Below are 20284 nucleotides of genomic sequence, written 5' to 3' on the forward strand. Positions count from 1 at the left end.
AGTTTCAGCCAAACACCCCTTGGCGGGGCGGTGGGGGGGTGTGGGGAGGCTTGTCTGGGAGGCTGTGGCCTTTTCATCCTCAGTGGGATCAGCATCCTGAATTCCTCGTTGTTCGAGGAGAGCCAAGGATTTGGAGCTTCCAAACACCCAGGCCCAATCAGAAGGCCCCAGCCTGTGCCAACCAGCTGCATCTCAGTTACAGCTAAGAAGACAGCACACCAGCTGCCCGAGCCCTGTTCTCCAGGCGAATTCCTCCCGGACCAGGAGATGCCAGACAGAGGGGACCGCGTCGGTGCCGCCCCCTGGCCATGGGCTCAGCTAGGCGCTTCTCCATGGTCTGAAAGGGAGGGCCACCCTGGTGCAGGAAGGAGTCTGGGCGGGTGGGAGACTGGGGAGATGTGTCTGCTGCTGCAGTTGACAGGAGACTGAGGTGGACATGGAGAAAGTACTGGCTCCAGGATGCCCAGAGCCAGTGGACAAGCAGACCTGGCCAGGCCCTAGGCCTGGCTCAGAGCCATGCACCCTGGGTTGGCTGCCGCTGATACCACCCAGGAGAGAGAGGTGGGAAAGGAGGACTCAGGAGCCCAACCCACCACCCCCCGGGCTCTGGGCAGCGGCTTCCTGAGCAAAGCCCTCATTACCAGACTGGACAGGCCTGGGGCCGGCGGGGGAGCTCCAGCCAGCACTGCCTGTGGTCCCTGTTTGCTTTTGCCTCCATCTAAACCGTAATTTACAACATCGCGAGTCCTTGGCATCACATGGTCCCAAACCAGACAGAGGTGGGAAGGAGACAGCAGGGAGACAAAGCTGAGGGCAGTCTCAATTACTCTATATTTCAGTCACCACTGACCCACTCAGGTGCAAAGAGAACCATATATCTTACGAGTCAAAGAAACAGAAGAAGCAAACTGGTGTTCACCGTCATTTTAACAGTCACGGGGGGAAGCTTGATGGGGACGGTAGGAGCCTTTACAAAACCAGCACAGATAAACCCAAAGATGCTGGAATGAACGCTTGTGGGTTCTCAGGCCCAGGACAGAATGCTGAGTGGATGCCAGGGAGAAGATTCTAGAAGGGACTGTTGTAAACCGTATGAAGTCACTGTGGGTTCCAGGTGGAATTCTAGAAGGGGTTGAGAAAGAGGGGCAGCCTGCCCGAGACGGGGAGAGTTAGTCCTGCTCGGGTGGTAGATGAGCGAGGCGGGGAAGGACCCCTCGTACATGGGCCCATTTGGTCCCACAAAACTTTTCAGAACATCTTTGCTTAGGCCTAAGTCACATCCTCGGCTCGAGCTGCAAGTGTCCAGCTCTGCTCACAAGCAGGAAGCGAGACTCCAGGAAGTCAGTGGCAGCATGTGCCCAGGCCGCAGAAGGACCACATCACTATATCCAAGAGTCCCTGGAGGGGCCCCTGGAGACAGCATTCAGAGTGCCTGCCCACTACTCAGCCACGGCTCCCTGAACTGCCAGCTCTCACATCGGGAATGACCTTCAGGGCTTCATCCAGCTTTCAACCACACTCCAATCTGGCTGTGTGAGCCTAGGTGAGTTGCTCACTCTCTCTGTGCTTTTAGTTCACTGGGTGAACAATATGAAGAAGGAGGAGGTGGATTAAGAAGGCTTCTCCTGGGCTTCCCTGGTGGCGCAGTGGTTGAGAGTCCGCCTGCTGATTCAGCGGACACGGGTTCGTGCCCCGGTCCGGGAAGATCCCACATGCCGCGGAGCGGCTGGGCCCATGAGCCATGGCCGCTGAGCCTGCGCGTCCGGAGCCTGTGCTCTGCAACGGGAGAGGCCACAGCAGTGAGAGGCCCGCGTACCGAAAAAAAAAAAAAAAAAAAAAAAAAAGGCTTCTCCTCACCCCTGTGCTTGCCAAGGGGGAGGAGGGATGAGGGAGGGATGGACTGGGAGTTGGGATTAGCAGATGCAAACTATTAGATATAGAATGAATAAACAACAAGGTCCTACTGTATAGCACAGGGAACTAGATTCAATATCCCATGATAAACCATAATGGAAAAGAATATGAAAAAGAATCCATATATACGTATAACTGAATCACTTTGCTGTACAGCAGAAATTAACACAACATTGTAAATCAACTATACTTCAATAAATAAATTTTAAAGAAAAGAAGAGTTCTCCCGCCCTATAGAGGGCGAAGGCCCTCAGGAAAAGAGCTTGGTGAGCCGCGCTCAGGATGAAGAGACAAGTCTATCCCTGGTGGCATTTATTTCATTAGAAAGGGTTTTAAGAAGGGATGAAAGCTATGGATTGGGAATGTGAGACCTGTCCTTCATCCATTCATTCATTTATATAACAACTATTAATTGAGTGCCTACCTTAAGTCAGACCTCAGTCCTGGGACTCAGTGGAGAACCAGCACCAGGCCCCTGCTTCCAGGATCCAGACAAGGATCTACCACAGTGATGGAGGTTGTGCCGGAGGCCACATGGGGGCCTTGGGAGCACAGAAAAAAGAACCAGTCTGGATAGCCAAGGAGCCGTCTAGTAAAAGTGACCTCCAAGCTACAGCTTGAAAGATAAGGAAGAGGCAGCCAAGAGAAGTGAGGGTGGTCAGAGGGATAGAGGTGGGGGACTGACATTTGCAAAGGCATGAGGCATCTCCTGCCTTGCCGCCCTCATTTCTTGACCACTATGCAATCCTCTGAAAAAAAAAAAAGAATAAATGAATAAATAAACAAGTAAATGAACAAAAAGTAGAGGGGACACAGATATATATAACACAGAAGAAGCATCCAAACACCTAAAAAAAAAAATCCTTGCAGACAATGAGGACTTTCCTTAGGCGGGGCCAACCATCTAGTTATCTCAGCACCAAATAGAATGGCCCGTAACTCTGACTTCTGATTTCGTCAACAAAACCCAGGAAGGAGACAATGGTTCTGTCCCCTCACCCACTGATGGGGCCTCTGCTCCCACATCCAGTTTCCCCCCTCCCCCACTCAAAGGCTGTGCACCATCCCATTCATTTGCCTATTCAACAACATCTCTTGATCATCAACCACACACCAGGCACATGGAGTGAGCACCAATGCTAAAAGCCAGACTTGGTGGTCCCCACTTGATACGTCCACCCACCTTTGTGGGTCTCCATGATCACAGCAGGAACCTAGAAATACCTGGGTGGATGTCAGGCTGTTGGAGTCATCCCAGTAAGTCACCAATCAAGGGCAGGACTGGGCCTGTGGAGAAACATTCCTCCTCTGCTCTCCCGCCCAAACTCGTGGCCAAAGGCAAGGCACACGCATGGCTGAAATCCCATCAATGGCGCCCGGCCAACTGGCTGCCACTTGCTTATTTGGCTTGGAACAGGAAATACATTTTTCTACTATTTATACTGCTGACCTCAGGAATAAACTAATTACTGCTGCAAAGCTGCATTCCCACACTGTCCAGCTCACATCTGTAACCCCTGGTTGGGACTAAAGCAGAGGAGGTGCCAGATGGCTGGGAGGTTCAGGGGCTCTGGCCCAGTGGCCACTCCTGCCCTGCTCCCTAGGTCTTCAGGGGAGAAAGAATTGAGACCACAAGTCACCCCTACTGGATCTTCAGCTCTGACCAAGAAGAGATCTGCCTGTTTCCTTCCTTTGCCTTGAGCTAATCACTTCTCTGAGCCTTGGTTTCTTGATCTACACAACGGAGGTGTGGTAATGAGGAGCTCAAGCACTGCCTTGTAGAGTAAAGGACACCATGTGTGAGAAAGCTTCATGTAAGTGTGATTACCCCAGAAGACCCCTCGGCCTGAACGGCCAGCTCCAGAGGCCAGTCTGGGCCAGGGCAGCAGCCTGCAGCTGTGCTGCAGATTCGACCACAGTCCTCATGCCCTGATGTGTAAAAGCAGACGCCTGCCTCTGAGACTGCTGCCTCTCGCAATCAGACCAACTCACAAGCCAGTCCTGTGGACACAGGCAGGCAAGTCAAGCACCATCCATGCGCACCCAGGAAACAGAAGCTGAATGAATGGATGTATGGATGGAAAATGATGCCTAAGCCATAATACTAGCTTAACTGATTTTTTCTTTACTTACTGAAATGAGCCAACTATTTGGCCCAGAGATTGACAAACCTATCTGTAAAGGGCTGGATAATAAATATTTTAGGCTTTAAGGGCCATACAGTTTCTGTCACAACTGTTCAACTGCCACTGTAGTGTAAAACCGGCCACAGAAAATACAGAAATGAATGGGCAGAGCTGTGTACCAATAAAACTTTGTTTACAAAACAGGTCATATGTGGCCAACCCCTCCTGCTGAACTAGCCAAATAGTTACTATGGAAGCTCAGCAGTGTCCTTGATTCTTACTCATCACCCCTTCATCAAATGGGTCACCAGGTCCTTTCAATTCTTCCTTCTAAATAGCAGCTGTTGCCCTGGTCCAGCCCCATCACCCACCACCTAGACCCTCCAACAGCTCCCCACCTTCAGCCTCTTGCCCCTCCAGTCCATCTTCTGCTGAGACATCTATCTAAATCCCCAATATGTCTGTGTCCTTCCCTCTCCTGGCTCCAACTGTCCTGAGCGCAAGTCATTCAGGCTCTGGGTCCCACTGTCCAGCCTCATCACTCACTGCCCTCCTCAACTCCCATCCTCAGCTCTAGCCAGACAAACACTTTTCAGTTCTCCAAACACATCATGCTCAATATTTCCCTAGGCAAGGAAAACTTCTCTCCCTCTGCTCCTCCTGGCCAACTCCTATTCATCCTCCAGGTCTCATATCAGATGTCACCTCCCCTGAGAAGCCTTCCTAAGGTGCCAGCTTTCCCCTAACACTGAAATGATCACACTGTGACCCAGACGGCCATGTGTTCAACAAACCCCATTTCTCGTTCTTCCTGGGCTCAGAGCTAGACTACTTTCCCCATCCCCCTTTGGAGTTAGGTGGAACCACGTGACTGAGTTCTGGCCAATGGAAGGAGGGCAGAAGTGACGGAGGCCATCCCAGGTCTGGCCTTGACTTCCCACATGATCCTACAGGCGCTTTCTCTTCCCCCTATTCCAGCGGAATGAAGAGGATGCTGAGGATCTACAGGAGGGCAGAACCGCCAGCCTGGGTCCCCGAGTCACCGCTTGGATGAGAGTAGCTGAAGAGAGCCACCTGACCAGAAATTCCACGTTGTATTAAGCTGCTGACATTTTAGAGTTGTCTGTTACAACAGTGAGCCTACCCTGAGTAAGCCAATACTCAAATGGAATTAACTGCTATTTGTCTGCCCTCCCCAATAGACTGTAAGATGCATAAGAATAGGAACTTGTCTATCTCACACAACACCATATCCCCAGAACTTAGCATCCATGCCCTGCATATTGTAGGAACTCAATATCCGTTCGTTGGTTGGATAAGTAATAAATAAATGAATACAACCTTAGTGGATGGGGTAGGCTACTCTCATCACTATGGGGACACTGTAGCAACCCAGAGCCCACCCAGCTCCAGGAGGGAGACTCAGTTTAAAGCTTTGGCCTAGGGGAGAGCAGCCTGTGCAGATTCCACTCCAGGGAGCTGAGCTCAAGCAAAGCCAGGGCCAAGGTCATCAATCAATGTGGGAGCCGAGGGGCAGAGTGCCCATCAGGGGCTAGAGTGGCAGTAACAAGAAGAGTCAGGAGGATGGGATAAAGTGAGCATGGGACTAGGAGTCAGGAGCCCCAGATTCTGGGACCCGCTGCATGACCTTGGTAAATAACTTCCCCTCTCAGAGTCTCAGTCTCCCCCTGCTGTGAAAGAAAAAGAGGGGGTTGGACATTCCCCCCTCCAAAAAAAAGTCTCTGGAGCCTGAAAATATAAAACGGATGCACGTGGAATGGCTCTAATTAAAGCTAGAGAAAGGTGTCAGAGCCAATCCCTACCAATCTCCTGAGTCACCTTCTCAGAACCTTATGCTCCATCCTCTCTCAGCCAGACTAAGACTTCCCAGACTCTCGGCCTAGACAGAAGCTTCCAGATCACCCAGCCAAACCCCCAATCCCTGCTTGAACACCTCCAGTGATGAAGAATTCACTACCTCCTTGGCAGCCCCTAAGGCAACACTAACGGTTAGATTATCAACCAGTTGCAGTCTGTAACCCTGGGCTGTGCACCCTGGGTCTATGTTCTCTTCCACCACAGTCTCTGAGCAGCCCAGCTAGAGACCACACCTTGAAAAGCTGGCCTCCGAAAATAACAGTAATAGCTAACAGGTTTTGGCCATGTATTTTTCTAAGCACTTTACATATATAACACATTCAATCCATATAGTAACTCCATGAAGTATGTACTGTTATTATTTTACAAATGAAAAAATCAAGGCATAAAGAGTTTAAGTCGCTTATCCAGTGTCACACAGCTAGTAAGCAGTAAAGCTGAGATTCAAATCCAGACCATCTGATTAGCTGTTCTCAACTGCTTCTCTGACGTGGAGAAATCCGGCTGCAATAAAAGGGAGAGGACCATGGTGGTTAATATCACCTGTATAATAGTACTTGTATATGTGCCTGGTGCTTTCATAATAAGCATTTTACAAATACTCATTGATTTAATCCTTAAGCAATTCTATAAAGGAGACACTATTATCAACCCTGTTTTACAGATGAGGAAGCTGAGTCACAGAGAGGTTAAGTAAATGACTCAACGTCACACAGCTTATAAGTGGTGGAGTCAGGATTTTAACCCAGGCAATTTGGCTCTGGAGTCTGTTGAAAATCTCAAAGAATTGACAGAAAACTGGAACTATTATAGCAGGGGATTATACTAAGGTTTCATGACACAAGGTTAATATACAAAAGTCAATTGCTCTCCTATACATCAGCAATTAACATGTTTGACACCCAACGTTACCTTTCAATTATACATATATTGAGCATTTGCCACGTGCTAGCCCTGTGCTGGGTGCTCCATATGCAGTAGCTCATTTAACCTTCTCAAAACCCTGTATGGGCAGAAAAAGCATTTGATAAAACCCAATACCCATTCATGATTTAAAAAAAAAAAAAAAAAAAAACTCTCAGCAAACTGGGCATAGAGGGAAACTTCCTCAACTTGATAAAGAACTACCAAAAACCTATAGTTAACATCATACTTAATAGTGAGAAACTAGATGCTTTCCCCCTAAGACTGGGAACAAAGGAAGAATGAATCATTTTACAACTCTTAGTCACCATTGTGACTGGAAGTCCTGCAGTAAGATGAGAAAAGGAAGTAGGAGGTATGCAGATTGGGAAAGGAGAAATAAAGCTGTCTTTGCTCGCAGATAACATGATTGTTTATGTTGACAATCTCAAAGAATTGACAAAAAAAACCTCCTGAACTATTATGTCGAGGGATTATAGCAAGGTTTCAGGATTCAAAGTTAATATACAAAAGTCAATTGCTCTCCTATATACCAGCGATGAACAACTGGAATTCGAAATTAAAAACACAATACCATTTACATTAGCACCAAAAAATCAGATACTTAGGTATAAATCTAACCAAAAAAATATAAGATCTGTATGACGAAAACTACAACTCTGATGAAAAAAATCAAAGATCTAAATAAATGGAGAGAGAGTCTACGTTCATGAATAGGAATACTCAGTATTATTAAGATACCAGTTTTTCCAACTTCGCCTACAGATTCAATGCAATCCCCATTAAAATCTGAGCAAGTTACTTGTGGATAGCAACAAACTGATTCTAAAGTGTATATGGAAAGGCAAAAGATCCAGAATATCCAACACAACAATGAATAAGAAGAACAAAGTCAGAGGTTTGACACTACCTGACTTCAAGGCTTACTATAAAGCTACAGTAATCAAGATACTGTGATATTGGCAAAATAATAAGCAACTGGATGAATGGAACAGAACAGAGAACCTCCAAAATGGGCCCACATAAATACAGTTAACTGTTCTTTGACAAAGGAGCAAAGGCAATTCAATGGAAAAAGGATAATCTTTTCAACAAATGGTGCTGGAACAACTGGACGTCCACAGGGAAAAAAGAGAATCTAGACACAGTCCTTACACTTTTCAGAAAAATTAACTCAGAATGGATCACAGACCTAAAGGTAAAATGCAAAACTAAAGTACTTCCAGAAGATAACATAGGAGAAAATTTAGGTCACCTTCGGTTTGGCAATGAGTTTTTAGATACGCACCAAAAGCAAGATCCCTAAATGAAAAACTTGATAAGTTGGACTTCATTAAAATTAAAAACTTCTGCTCTGTTAAGAGAATGAAAAGACAAGCCACAGACTGGGAGAAAATATTTGCAAACACATATCTGATAAAGGACTTGTATCCAAACATACAAAGAACTCCTAAAGCTCAATAGTAAGAAAAAAAAAATAGAATTTAAAAGATGGGCAAAAGATCTGAACACACTTCACCGAAGAAAATATACAGATAGCAAATATGGGTATAAAAAGATGCTCAACGTCATGTCATTAGGGAATTGCAAGTTAAAACAGTAATGAGATGTCACTACATACCTATTAGAATAGCTAAAGTCCAAAAAATTGACATCACCAAATTCTGGTGAGGATGTGGAATTATAGGAATTCTCATTCACTGCTGGTGGCAATGTAAAAATGGTACAGCCACTTTGGAAGACAGTCTGGCAGTTTCTTACAAAGCTAAACATAGTCTATCATACAATCCAGCAATCATGCTCCTAGGTATTTACACAAATGAGCTGAAAACTCTGTCTACACAAAAACCTGCACACAGATGTTTATAGCAGCTTTATTCATACTTTTCTCAAACTGGAAGCAATCAGGAAGTCCCTCAAAAGATGAACAGATAAACAAACGGTGGTACATCCATATAATGGAATGTTATTCAACAACAAAAAGAAATGAGCATCAAGCCATGAAAAGACATGGAGGAAACTCAAATGCATATTATAAGTGAAAGAAGCCAGTCTGAAAAGGCAACATATTTTATAGTTCCAACTATATGACGTTCTGAAAAAAGGCAAAATTATGGAGACAGTATAAAGATCAATGGTTGCCAGGAGTTCTTGTGGCTGGGGGAGGGGGAAGCAAGGGAGAAGAATAGATGGAACACAGGGAATTTTTAGGGCAGTGAAACTATTCTGCATGATACTGTAATGGTGGATACATGATGTCATGCATTTGTCAAAATCCATATAACTGTCAACACAAACAGGGAACCCTAATGTAAACTATGCATATTAGTTAATAATAATATAACAATGATATATCAATTACAACAAATATACCACACTAAAGCAAGATGTTAATAAAAAGGGAACTCTGGGGCTTCCCTGGTGGCGCAGTGGTTGAGAATCCGCCTACCGATGCAGGGGACACGGGTTCGTGCCCCGGTCCGGGAGGATCCCACATGCCGCGGAGCGGCTGGGCCCGTGAGCCATGGCCGCTGAGCCTGAACATCCGGAGCCTGTGCTCCGAAACGGGAGAGGCCACAACAGTGAGAGGCCCGCGTACCGCAAAAAAAAAAAAGGGAACTCTGTGTGTATGTGTGTGTGTGTGTGTGTGTGTGTGTGTGTGTGTGTGTATTGTCTGTTGAGGGCTATGTGTGGGAACTCTCTGTAGTATTGCTCAATATATCTATAAACCTAAACTTGTTCTAAAACAAAGTCTATTAATTTAAAAGAAAATCCCTATATGGGCAGATTATTATTACTCCTATTTTGGAGAGATTATTATCACCCTCATTTCAAGGAGGAATATTTTATTTACCCTCTTTTATAGAAGAAGACATTGAAGTTTAAGGAAGTAGCATGCATCATTCAAGGTCACACAACGGGCAGGCAAAGGGCAGGATCGAGCTTTGATTAGTGGACAGGTGGCCAGAAACCCCTCAGGGTGCCCAGAAGCTACCAGTACTTGGAACAGACACAGACATTTGAGCCCCTGCTCAGCTACCTCCCACCCACATCCCTGCATCAAGGCCCTTCTGGTGGATCAAAGCAGAGACCTGCAGCCTACATACTGAGGCTGCTATGTGTGCAGTCATCACTGGGCTCTTCGTGCTTACCATCTATATGCAGGAAACCCAGGCGGTGTCTGCAAAAGTCTATCCTTGTCAGGTTGGTTCGGTACCAAGAGGTGAATTGATGTGCAGAACAGAAAGACAACTTAGGGTGGAAATTAGACCTTTGCCCAGTTGCCATGGCACCAAACAGACTAGAAATATAGGATGTGGGTATAAATTGGTCCTGTCACCACCACTTATTCCAGCATGGTAAGCCCGTGATTGAAAGGGACTTCCAATGGCATCAGGTCCAACAATAACCTCCCACCACAACCAGAACCGAATGGGCCCCAGTTCATGAAGAGGTGACATCTGCCATGGGAATTGCCAAGACCACCCCTGGATGGGCATCAGGAGTGGAATGGATGGCAGTTTCCTGAGTGCTGACTGTGAAGCTAATCTCAGACAAGTGGGAAATGCCTAGGACGACTGGCAAACCCCACCAACCTCTGACCTGGGGCAAGGAATGTTTGTGTTCCCCCGGAATTCATGTGTTCAAGCCCTAATCCCAAACTGATGGTATTTGGAGGTGAGGCCTTTGGGAGATAAGTAGGTCATGAGGGTAGAACCCTTATGAATGGGATTAGTACCCTTATAAGAAGAGACACGGAGAGATGATCTCTCTCCTCCACGTGAGGACACAGCAAGAAGATGGCCATCTGGAAACCAGGAAGCAGGGCCTCACCAGAACCTGACGATACTGGCACCCTGGCCTCAGACTTCCCACCCTCCAGAACTGTGAGAAATAAATTTCTGCTGTTTAAGCCACCCAGTCTTTGGTATTTTTGTTATAGCAGTCTGAACTGACTAAGATGGGTGTTAAGATTCTTGCCAAGAGCCTGAGAGCCATCAGAGATGAAGGAAACATGTCCATCTGATGCCTGGTCAGAGAACCACAGGGCAGCCTGGAAGCAGGAAGAATCATGACCACAGACCCTTGGGCTATCCCAGGGAGGACCTTCTGGCTGGGGGAAGAAACAAACAACAGTCTGAGAACATGATAAAAGACTCTTCTTTGTCTATAAGAAGGTTTTTCACCCTGAATACCTATGTTTCAGCTCCCAGCCGGAGCCATTTATGAAGGCCTTTCTTCTACATAATCTTATTTAAACTCTCAACAGCCCTGGGAGGTGGGTGTATACATCCCCATTTGACAGATGAGGTAACTGAGGCTCAGAGAACTGAAATCACCTCATGCTCACAGTCACATGAAAATTAATGACCAGAACTCCTCCTCAGACCCTCTGACCCCACACCATACCTCTTCCACTACCCCGACATTGCCCAGCACATAGAAAGTGTACAGGAAAACTTGACAGAGTTTCACCAAAAGGAATGTTGTCCTTTAGCTCCACTTCTGCAGGGGCCCAGCAAAGGGCTGTCTTTTCCCACCATAACCCCAATAAGTGAGGGAAGGTGGCTTCATCCACCACCTTGGGTCATGGTTACCCACAGCAGAATGTCCCAGGCAAACCTGAGGCGGGGTCACTGAGAATGACCCTGGGCCAGAAGGAAGGAGGCTGTGTCTCCTCCACTGTCTGGAGGACCTAAGGCCAGTGGACTTGGCCTTTGAAGGAGAGGTCAGACCTATGGCTTATAGCCTTGGCTCTGCCGCTGGCTGGCTCCATGATAAGGATAAGGATCAAGAGCCTTAAAATAGCCATCCCTTTGACCCAATATTCCATTTCTGAATTATGGATCAGATAGTGAGGTTATGGACTACAACTCATAAGTGCTTTCCTAGTAATTGAAATTTACATCTATAAAGATTTTGAGATAACAGGAAAATTTATATTCCAATGTTAAGTATAAAATGGAATACATAATTGCCTACTAAGTATAACCCCAACTATGTAAAATAAAATGTGAAGAAAAAAAGACCAGAAAGAGACACACCATGATATTAGCATTAAATAAATAGAAAAGAAAATGACTTCTGTCTACATGCTATTTCCAACTTTTCTGCTTTATTGCTTCTGTAAAGGAAAATATAAAATCAACTTTATTTTTTTTTAACATCTTTATTGAGGTATAATTGCTTTACAATGGTGTGTTAGTTTCTGCTGTATAACAAAGTGAATCAGCTATACGTATACATATATCCCCATATCCCCTCCCTCTTGTGTCTCCCTCCCTCCCTCCCTATCCCACCCCACTAGGTGGTCACAAAGCACCGAGCTGATCTCCCTGTGCTATGCGGCTGCTTCCCACGAGCTATCTATTTTACATTTGGTAGTGTATATATGTCCATGCCACTCTCTCACTTCGTCTCAGCTTACCCTTCCCCCTCTCCACTTTATTTTTAAAACAAAATATAATGGGTTGGAAGATTCAATGTCATAAAGATGTCCATTCTCCTCAAATTGATGTGGAAACTCAATGAAATCACAATAAAAGTCTCAGCAGACTTTTTGTGTATATATATATGTGAAAAGCGACAAATTGATTCTAAAACTAGTTAGAATGTAAAGAACCAAGAATAGCCAAGTCAAATGTGAAGAAGAACAAGCTAGAGAACTTCATACCATGTGCTATAGACTAAATGTTTGTCTTCCCCCCAAATTCACATGTTGAAATCCTAACCCCCAATGTGATGATATTAAGAGGTGGGACCTTTGGGGGGTGATTAGGTCATGAGAGTGGAGCCCTCGTGGATGGGATTAGTGCCCCTATGAAGGCGACCCCAGGGAGCTCTCTCATCCCTTCGGCCAGGAGAGGACACAGTGAGAACACAGCCGTCTGTGAACCAGGAAGTGGGCTCTCACCAGACACTGAATCTGCCAGCACCTTGATCTTGGACTTCCCAGCCTCCAGCACTGTGAGAAATTTCTGTTGTTTATAAGCCATCCGGTCTACGGTATTTTTATTAAAGTAGCCTGAAAGGACTAAGACACTACTTATACTACATACCACGACTGTTGTAAAAGCTAGAGCAATTAAGACAGGATGGTACTGGTGCCAGTATAGACAGACCAATACAATAGACTAGAGAGTCCAGGAACAGACCCACACATGTGGTACTTGATCTACAATAAAGCTGACCCTTCAGTGTGGTGGGGAAAGGGAGGGCTTTTCAATAAATGGATCAACTGGGTATCCCTATGAGGAAGAATATCTTGACCCCACTGAAACACCATGCACACAATTATTCCAAATAAAGTATAGATCTAAATATGAAAGATAAAATGACAAAGCTTCTAAACATAAGAGAATATCTTCATGACCTTTGGGCTGGCAAAACTTTCTTGAACAAGGCACAGAAAGCACTGATCATAAAGGAAAAAGACTGATAAATCTGGGTACATTAAGATTAAGAACTTCTGTTGATCAAAAGATACCACTATGAGAGTGGAAAGATAAGCTAAGGAGTGGGGGAAATCTTTGTAATACGTATATCTGACAAAGCACTCACATGCAAAGCATGTAAAGCGCTCTACAAATCAACAAGAAAAGGACAATATCTCAATATAAAAGTAGGCAGAAGAAATGGACAAATCCTTCACCACAGAGGCTCTCCAATGGCCAGATTAAAGTCGCATGTTGTTTCAAGCCCATATTAATAGCTAAAATGAAAAGACTGACAAAGTGTTGGCAAGGATGTGGAGCAACTGGAACACTCATTCTCTGCTGGTGGAGTATAAACGTGTACACCCACCTTGTTAAACTGTTTGGCGAAATCTACTAAAGTGAATATACACAGCGTGCCCTCTTTATCTGCAGGTTCCACATCTGCAGATTCAACCAGCACTGGATCAGTTCGTGTACCGTGTTTATGATCAGCAGTTGGTTGAATTCAAGGATGTGGAACCCGAGACGAAGGGCCTACTATGGGACTTGAGCATCCACACAGTTGAGTATCTATGGAGGGTCCTGAAACCAATCCCCCTCGGATACCGAGGGACGACCGTACATACTCCATGACCCAGTCACCTCATCTGTAGGTATAAACCCAAAAGAAATGAGTGGCCATGTGCCCCAAAAAGCATACACAAGAATGTTCTTGGCAGCATTAACAGCCCAAAACTGAAAAGAACCCACACAGCCATTAACAGTAGAATAGATGGATAATCTGCAGTACAGTCATACAATGAATTCTACTCAGCAATGAGAAATGAGCAGTCTATGAATACACATAACAATGCATAACTCTCACATAGAGGAGCTTAAGAAAAAGAAGCCAAACACAAAACAACTGCATGCTCTGCTGACTGCACTTATATAAAGTACGAAAACAGGCAAAACTAATCTATGTTGATAGAAATCAGGATAGTGATTGCCTTTGAGGGATGGTTAGAGAATGGAATGGGGCACATGGGGGAGGGGGTGTCCTAGGGGTGCAGGTGATGTCCTTGACCTGGGTGCCGGGTGTTCAGGAGAGAAAGCTACTCTCACCTGGCCTTCCTCCCCATTCTCCTCCTCATCCTTGAGCCAGAACCTTCTCCCTGGGCAGCCTCTCCTTCTGGAACATTCCAACTCCAGACTTCACATCACGATTCTTGGACACCTTCCTCCAGCTGAAGGCTACCTCAAACACTCCTGTGACACTCACGACCCTCAGCAGTGCCCTCACCTTGTCCCCCTTCCTGATCCTTCCACACCCCAAACCCCCCCACCCCGTTTCCTGAACTTCCCAGCCCAGCACTGCCCCACTGCCCTCCATCTCTGCCATCATCCTCTTTAAAGCCGCTCAGTGGTCTCCTAGCCTCTCCCTGCCTCCTCCCAAACACCTCCCGCACATCGAGAGAAGTGTCTCCTTCTTCCCGTCCCTCAAACTCGTCCGTGCATCTGCTTGGTGCTCCCTCCTCCCCTACCCGTGCCTGACCACCTCCCCAGTCAACCCTTCCCCTCCTTCAGACTCAGCTTAGTATCATTTCGTCAGATGAGCCTTTCTCCATCCCCATTACACCCACCCAGAGCTGCCGGCCCTTCTCCCCCAGTGACCTCCAGAGCACTTGTTATCACGTGATGTTCATGCATCTTCCCACTAAGCTCCATGAATGAGGAGAGGAACTGTGTTGTGCCGCTGTCTGACACAAAGGAGGTGCTTGGGAAGGACTTTAGAATGGTGGGACGAATGGATGGATGAATGAACTATATGGCTGTGTCCACAGTTATCACTGTCTCCTCAACCATGTGACCCTCGTGGAGACTCCCCCTTTGCCAAACTACCTTCTAGGAAAGGCACGTTTTGGCTCATCTCCTGACTGTGTCTATTTCACTCCCGCAAAACCAGGCATTTCAGGACAGAATCCACCAGGCTTGCCATGGTCTTGAATTGACCTTCATTACTCACGACCATTTTGATTACAAGTGACAGGAACTAGCATGAAAGGGAGAGATTATTCACACACACACACACACGCACACGCACACACACACACACACACACACACACACACACACACACACACACGAGTCTGCTTTGGCTTCAGGCAAGGCTGGCTGCAGACCGTCAGCCATCACATCAGGCTTCTGTCTCCTCCCCATCTCTGAGCCAGCCTAACCCTCAGGTGAACAGTCCCTCCCCTCATGAAGGCAGAATGGCCACCAGCAGCTCCAGGCTGGCCTTCTACCCTCTCGCTAACCCCAGCAGAAAGAAGGTCTCTTTCCCAATGATTCCAACAAAAGTCCCAGATCTTGGTTTCACTGGCCAAGTTTGGGTCTATCCCTTAACCAGTCTCTGTGGTCCAAGGGATGAAATGCTCTGATTGGCCAGGCCTGGTCATGTGCCCACTTCCTGGAGATGTAGACCCAGCGTGTTGGCGAGAGCCCCGCTTTTTATGAGTTATAAAAATGGCAGTGACCGTTTATTCCAGGCTTTGAATGGTCCAGACCTTTCACTCAGTCCTACATCTGTGTTCCCATTTCATCTTTAGAAGGATCCTGCAAGGACAAGATTATGATCTCCATCTTAGAGACAAAGAAATGGAGCCCTGGGCAGGAAGTGACTTTCTCAAGGTCAGTGGGGGGAGCAGGCTAAGGACCTGGCTCCCAAGTCCACAGCTTTAGCCAGGCCAGCTTCTCCCTGTCTCCATGATCTCACCCTCCACTCTCCCAATCCCCAGCCCCGCCCACTAGTCTCTGCTGTGCCCAGGACTCAGCACATCCCAGACACCAGGAGAGCCTACAGGAGATGAGACAGGGCATGCCCTCCATCCCTCCATCTGCCCATATACCCATCATGTCTCCTGCCCAGACAAGCAGGATGGAGATGGACAGGAACGGTCACCATGGCTAAGCCTTGGCGACTTCCCCACTCTAGTGCTCCTGCCCCTCGCCTGTCCACCCCGCCCCAGGACCTGCTGCCAAGCCTGGGGAAGCGGGTGGCGGTGAGCCCTGACTGGGCAGCTGAGGGGTTCCCAGCCTCCCCAGTCCGAAGGAGGCCAGCCCCCTTGGAAGGGCAGGTCCTCCCATGGCTCCCATAGAAGAGTGGAGACGAGGAGTTGAGCCCAATGGCAATCGAAGGACAAGACAGGGATAAATATCACATTTGGATTAGGTTCATGTCTTAAATGTATTTGCCCTTTGCAAATCCTTAGTCAAACTAAGATATACCCCAGTCCCTTTTTCACATCTTTCCTTGAATCAAGTCCCAGAAATGAGGTTCTAGTTCAAACCACACATGTGGATCTACCCTTTAGGAATAATAATAACAACAGCAGCTCTTGTATTGCATCAGCTCCACGCCAGGCGCTGTTCTAAGCACTTCACAAATTATAACTCAGTTCTTCCTCTCAATAATTCTATGAGGTAAACATTATTCTATCCCCATTTTACAGGTAAGGAAACTGAGACACACGAGGGAAAATATAAAGCCACTCTTTGACTTCTTTGGTGATTTACGTTAGCTCGGCCTCTGACTGCTGAGAAGCCTGCATGACGGAGCCCAACACGCTTGGCCCGCTTGGCTGACTTCAATGGGTTTTGCTGCATCTTCATCTTTAATTGTCTACTTTCATTATGTTCTATTTCGCAAGCAATCCCAGAAGCTTTTGGAAATAGGTATGGGTAAAATCCTAAATGATTTTTTAAACTAATTTCTTCCAATCATTTGTATACTTAATTAATTCACCGAACAAATAGCACCTGATAGCAAGGCTTGTAGGGACAATGTAGGGGGCAGACCTGGGAGGCCCGATAAGGACAGGGGCCAGATCACCCAGCACCCATGCGCCACAGTCAGGGAGTTGGATTTTATCCCATGGCAATGGGAAGCTGATCCAAAAGGCCACAGAGCCTAGTGGTTAGGAACATGGGCTCTGGAGCCAGACGGCCCGAGTTTGAATCCTGGCTCTATCACCCAACAGCTGCACGACCCTGGGTGAGTTACCTTTCTGGGCCCTCAATCTCCTCATCTGTAAATGGGGTTTGAAGTAGTACCAACCTCAAAGGATAGTCGTGAGGACTGAATGAGTTTGTACATTTGAAATCTTAGGGGAGGGCCTGACACATAGGAAGTGCTTTACCCTGAAGGTCTTTAAGCCATGTCCACTGGAAAGAGTAAGGACTCCCATTTTGCCACTAGGAGACTGCGGTCCAAGTGACGTGGCCACCTCCAAGGTCACATAGGTGGTTAAAGCCACACAACATCCACGTACGAGGGCCTCCTGAGAGCCAGGGCTGTGCTGGGTACTGAAGCACCTCACTGCCTCAGACCCCATCCTAAAGGCGCCCACCCACATGGGACTCAGAAGGAGACCCCAGGCCTAGGGTCTGGGCTCAAGTGCTTTTGGTGTTCCAGTTACTCAGCTCTGCACCCTCACGGGGCTCCAATTACTCTCTAATCAAGCTCAGCTCTGCACCCTGCGGTCCAACCAGCAAGTCCTCCATGCAGCGCCAACCTCAACAAACACCCACCGTGCATCCAGCCCTCAGGGAAGAGGTCAAGGTGCCACACATGTGATGCTGCCTTTGAGGAAACCCTCTGTCTTCCACATCCCTCCTGGGTCCTCCCCCAAAACAACAGAAGCTAGATAATGTGTGTGAAAGCACCAGGCCAAGTGCTTGGCACACAGTAGGCACTTCGTGAATACCTACCTATTTATTGTGAGGACCATCTCACTAGACAAGTGCAAAGAACTGATTGCCTCTGTCTGGAAGAAAATAAGCCCAGAACATGACGGGGTCACAAGATAATTCAGCATGCCAAGCTCTGTCCCATTAGTGGCCTCTCACCATCCTGGCCTTGTCTGATGGGGCAGACTCTGAAATGGGATCTAGGCACTTGGGGCTGAGTCTTAGCTTTGCTGTTAGTTCCATTTGAGCCTTTGGGTCTCCATGTCTCTGTTGGTGAAACAAGAGGTTTGGACTAGGCTTCTGTGAGCTTACAGCTATTTGGCCTCTATTCAAGGCATATTCACTGGTGCCTCACTCTGTGCCAGGCCCCTGGGCTCAAGGATCCCACAGTGCTGGAGGGGAGACCCTGTGCTGGGGGCATACAGAGTAGTCACTTGATCAATCCTGGAGGACTTCCCAGAGGAGGTGATGTCGGGGCTGAGTCTCACAGGATGAGTAGGAGTCAGACGGGCCAAAGGGTGAGGATTCCACCTTGTGGTACTGAGCAGTCACAGTCAGACTAGTGTGACAGAGAAAGCACCATGACAACTCAGTGGAGCAGGGACTAGAGGGGACATCTGAAGTCCAGAGAACAGTTAGGGGCAGGTGATGGGATCCAGGTGGCCTGTGGACATCCCAGGTTGGAGTTGATTACAGAATGTTCTGGACTAGGGGCTGGGGACTCCTCAGGCTGCAGGTGGGGGCCAAAGTCATGGGAACAGACAAAACTGTAAAGAAAGAGTGTACCGAGAGGAGCAGCTGGCAGAGGAGGGAGGTGGGAGAACCAACCAAGCATCCACCAGCCGGGAGCAGAAAGAGGAGGTGCAGGCCAGGGACCATGCTCCCCAATGTGCTACCCACTCAAGAGAACGAGGACCTGGAGGGTCTGTTTCCCATATATCCCCCCACTCAGCACAGAACGGACACATGCCCAACAAACGTTTGGGTTTTTTTGTGTTTTTTTTTGTTGTTTTTGGTTTTTTTGCAATGCGCGGGCCTCTCACTGTTGTGGCGTCTCCCGTTGAGGAGCACAGGCTCCGGACGCGCAGGCTCAGCGGCCATGGCTCACGGGCCCAGCCGCTCCGCGGCATGTGGGATCTTCCTGGACCGGGGCACGAACCCATGTCCGCTGAATCAGCAGGCGGACTCTCGACCACTGCACCTCCAGGGAAGCCCAACTTTGGGGTTTTTTAAGGATTTAAATTAAGAGATTAAGGAAACCCAGGAGAGGTGGGGGGATAGAAAGTCGGGGGAGGAGAGTGGACTTCCAGGAGGAGAGAGCAACCTCCAGCTTCAGTGCTGCTGAGACATCAAGACCGTGGGGTTTTGTCCCAGGATACTCCTCGGTACGCTTGGTGGGATTGGGAGGTGGGGAAAACAGACTGCAGCGGGGTAAGGAGTGGCTGGCAAGTGAAGACATGGAGACTGACCGTGAATGCAGAAGACTCTCTCTAGACCTTCTGGTGGAAAATAGAGGAGGAGGGACTTCCCTGGCGGTCCAGTGGTTAAGACTTCGCCTTCCAATGCAGGGGGTGTGGGTTCAATCCCTGGTCGGGGAGCTAAGATCCCACGTGCCTTGTGGCCAAAAAAACCCAAAACATAAAACAGAAGCAATATTGTAAGAAATCCAATAAAGACTTTAAAAATGGTCCACATCAAAAAAAAAATCTTAAAAAAAAAAAGAAAGTAGAGGAGGAAGAGGGAGAAGGGGAAGGAGAAGGGAGGCGAGAAGGAGAAAAACAGTAGCTGGAGGAGAGTGTGAGGCCAAAAAATGGTTTAAATCCAAATTGGTTACTTGCTGAGTGACCTCAGATGAGTCAAGTCACCTCTCTGAGGCTCAGTTTTCTCAACTGTAAAGGGAAAGAGCTCCCAACTTACAAGGGGTTGGGAACACTGAGTGAGTTAACCATGCAAAGCACCTAGCACAGGGCCTGGCATGCCACAGGTTCCCAGGTGTGTCTTTGTCATCCTCACACCTGAGCCCCACCCCAGCTCAGGAAGGGCAGGATACTCTCATTAACAAATCATTATCCCCATTTACACACGAAGAAACTGAGTCACAGAGTGGCAAGTGGGTTCTTAGTCTCTACTTTCTCAGTCCCGCCCCCAAACACACACAGCAGCCCCAGTCCTTCACTCATGTGGGAAAGGTAAGTATCTGGCACAAGGCCTGGCACAAGAAACATCTGTTGCTTGAACGAAGGGGAGAGAACAAGATAGAAACCAGAGGAAGGCTGC

General features: G+C 47.5%; 1 long non-coding RNA gene across 3 annotated transcripts in view; it reads right to left on the reverse strand.

Moving 5' to 3' along the window:
- Positions 1–6187: 6187 nt before the first annotated feature.
- The window catches only part of LOC117308460 (uncharacterized), a 35682-nt gene continuing 21585 nt past the window's right edge, over positions 6188–20284 (reverse strand). For all 3 annotated transcript variants that reach the window (XR_012327271.1, XR_012327272.1, XR_012327268.1), the window contains exon 3: positions 6188–6422. This is a non-coding gene — a long non-coding RNA (uncharacterized lncRNA). The remainder of the gene's footprint in view (positions 6423–20284) is intronic.

Source organism: Tursiops truncatus, chromosome 1 (assembly GCF_011762595.2).
Source record: "Tursiops truncatus isolate mTurTru1 chromosome 1, mTurTru1.mat.Y, whole genome shotgun sequence".
Taxonomy (NCBI): Eukaryota; Metazoa; Chordata; class Mammalia; order Artiodactyla; family Delphinidae; genus Tursiops; species Tursiops truncatus.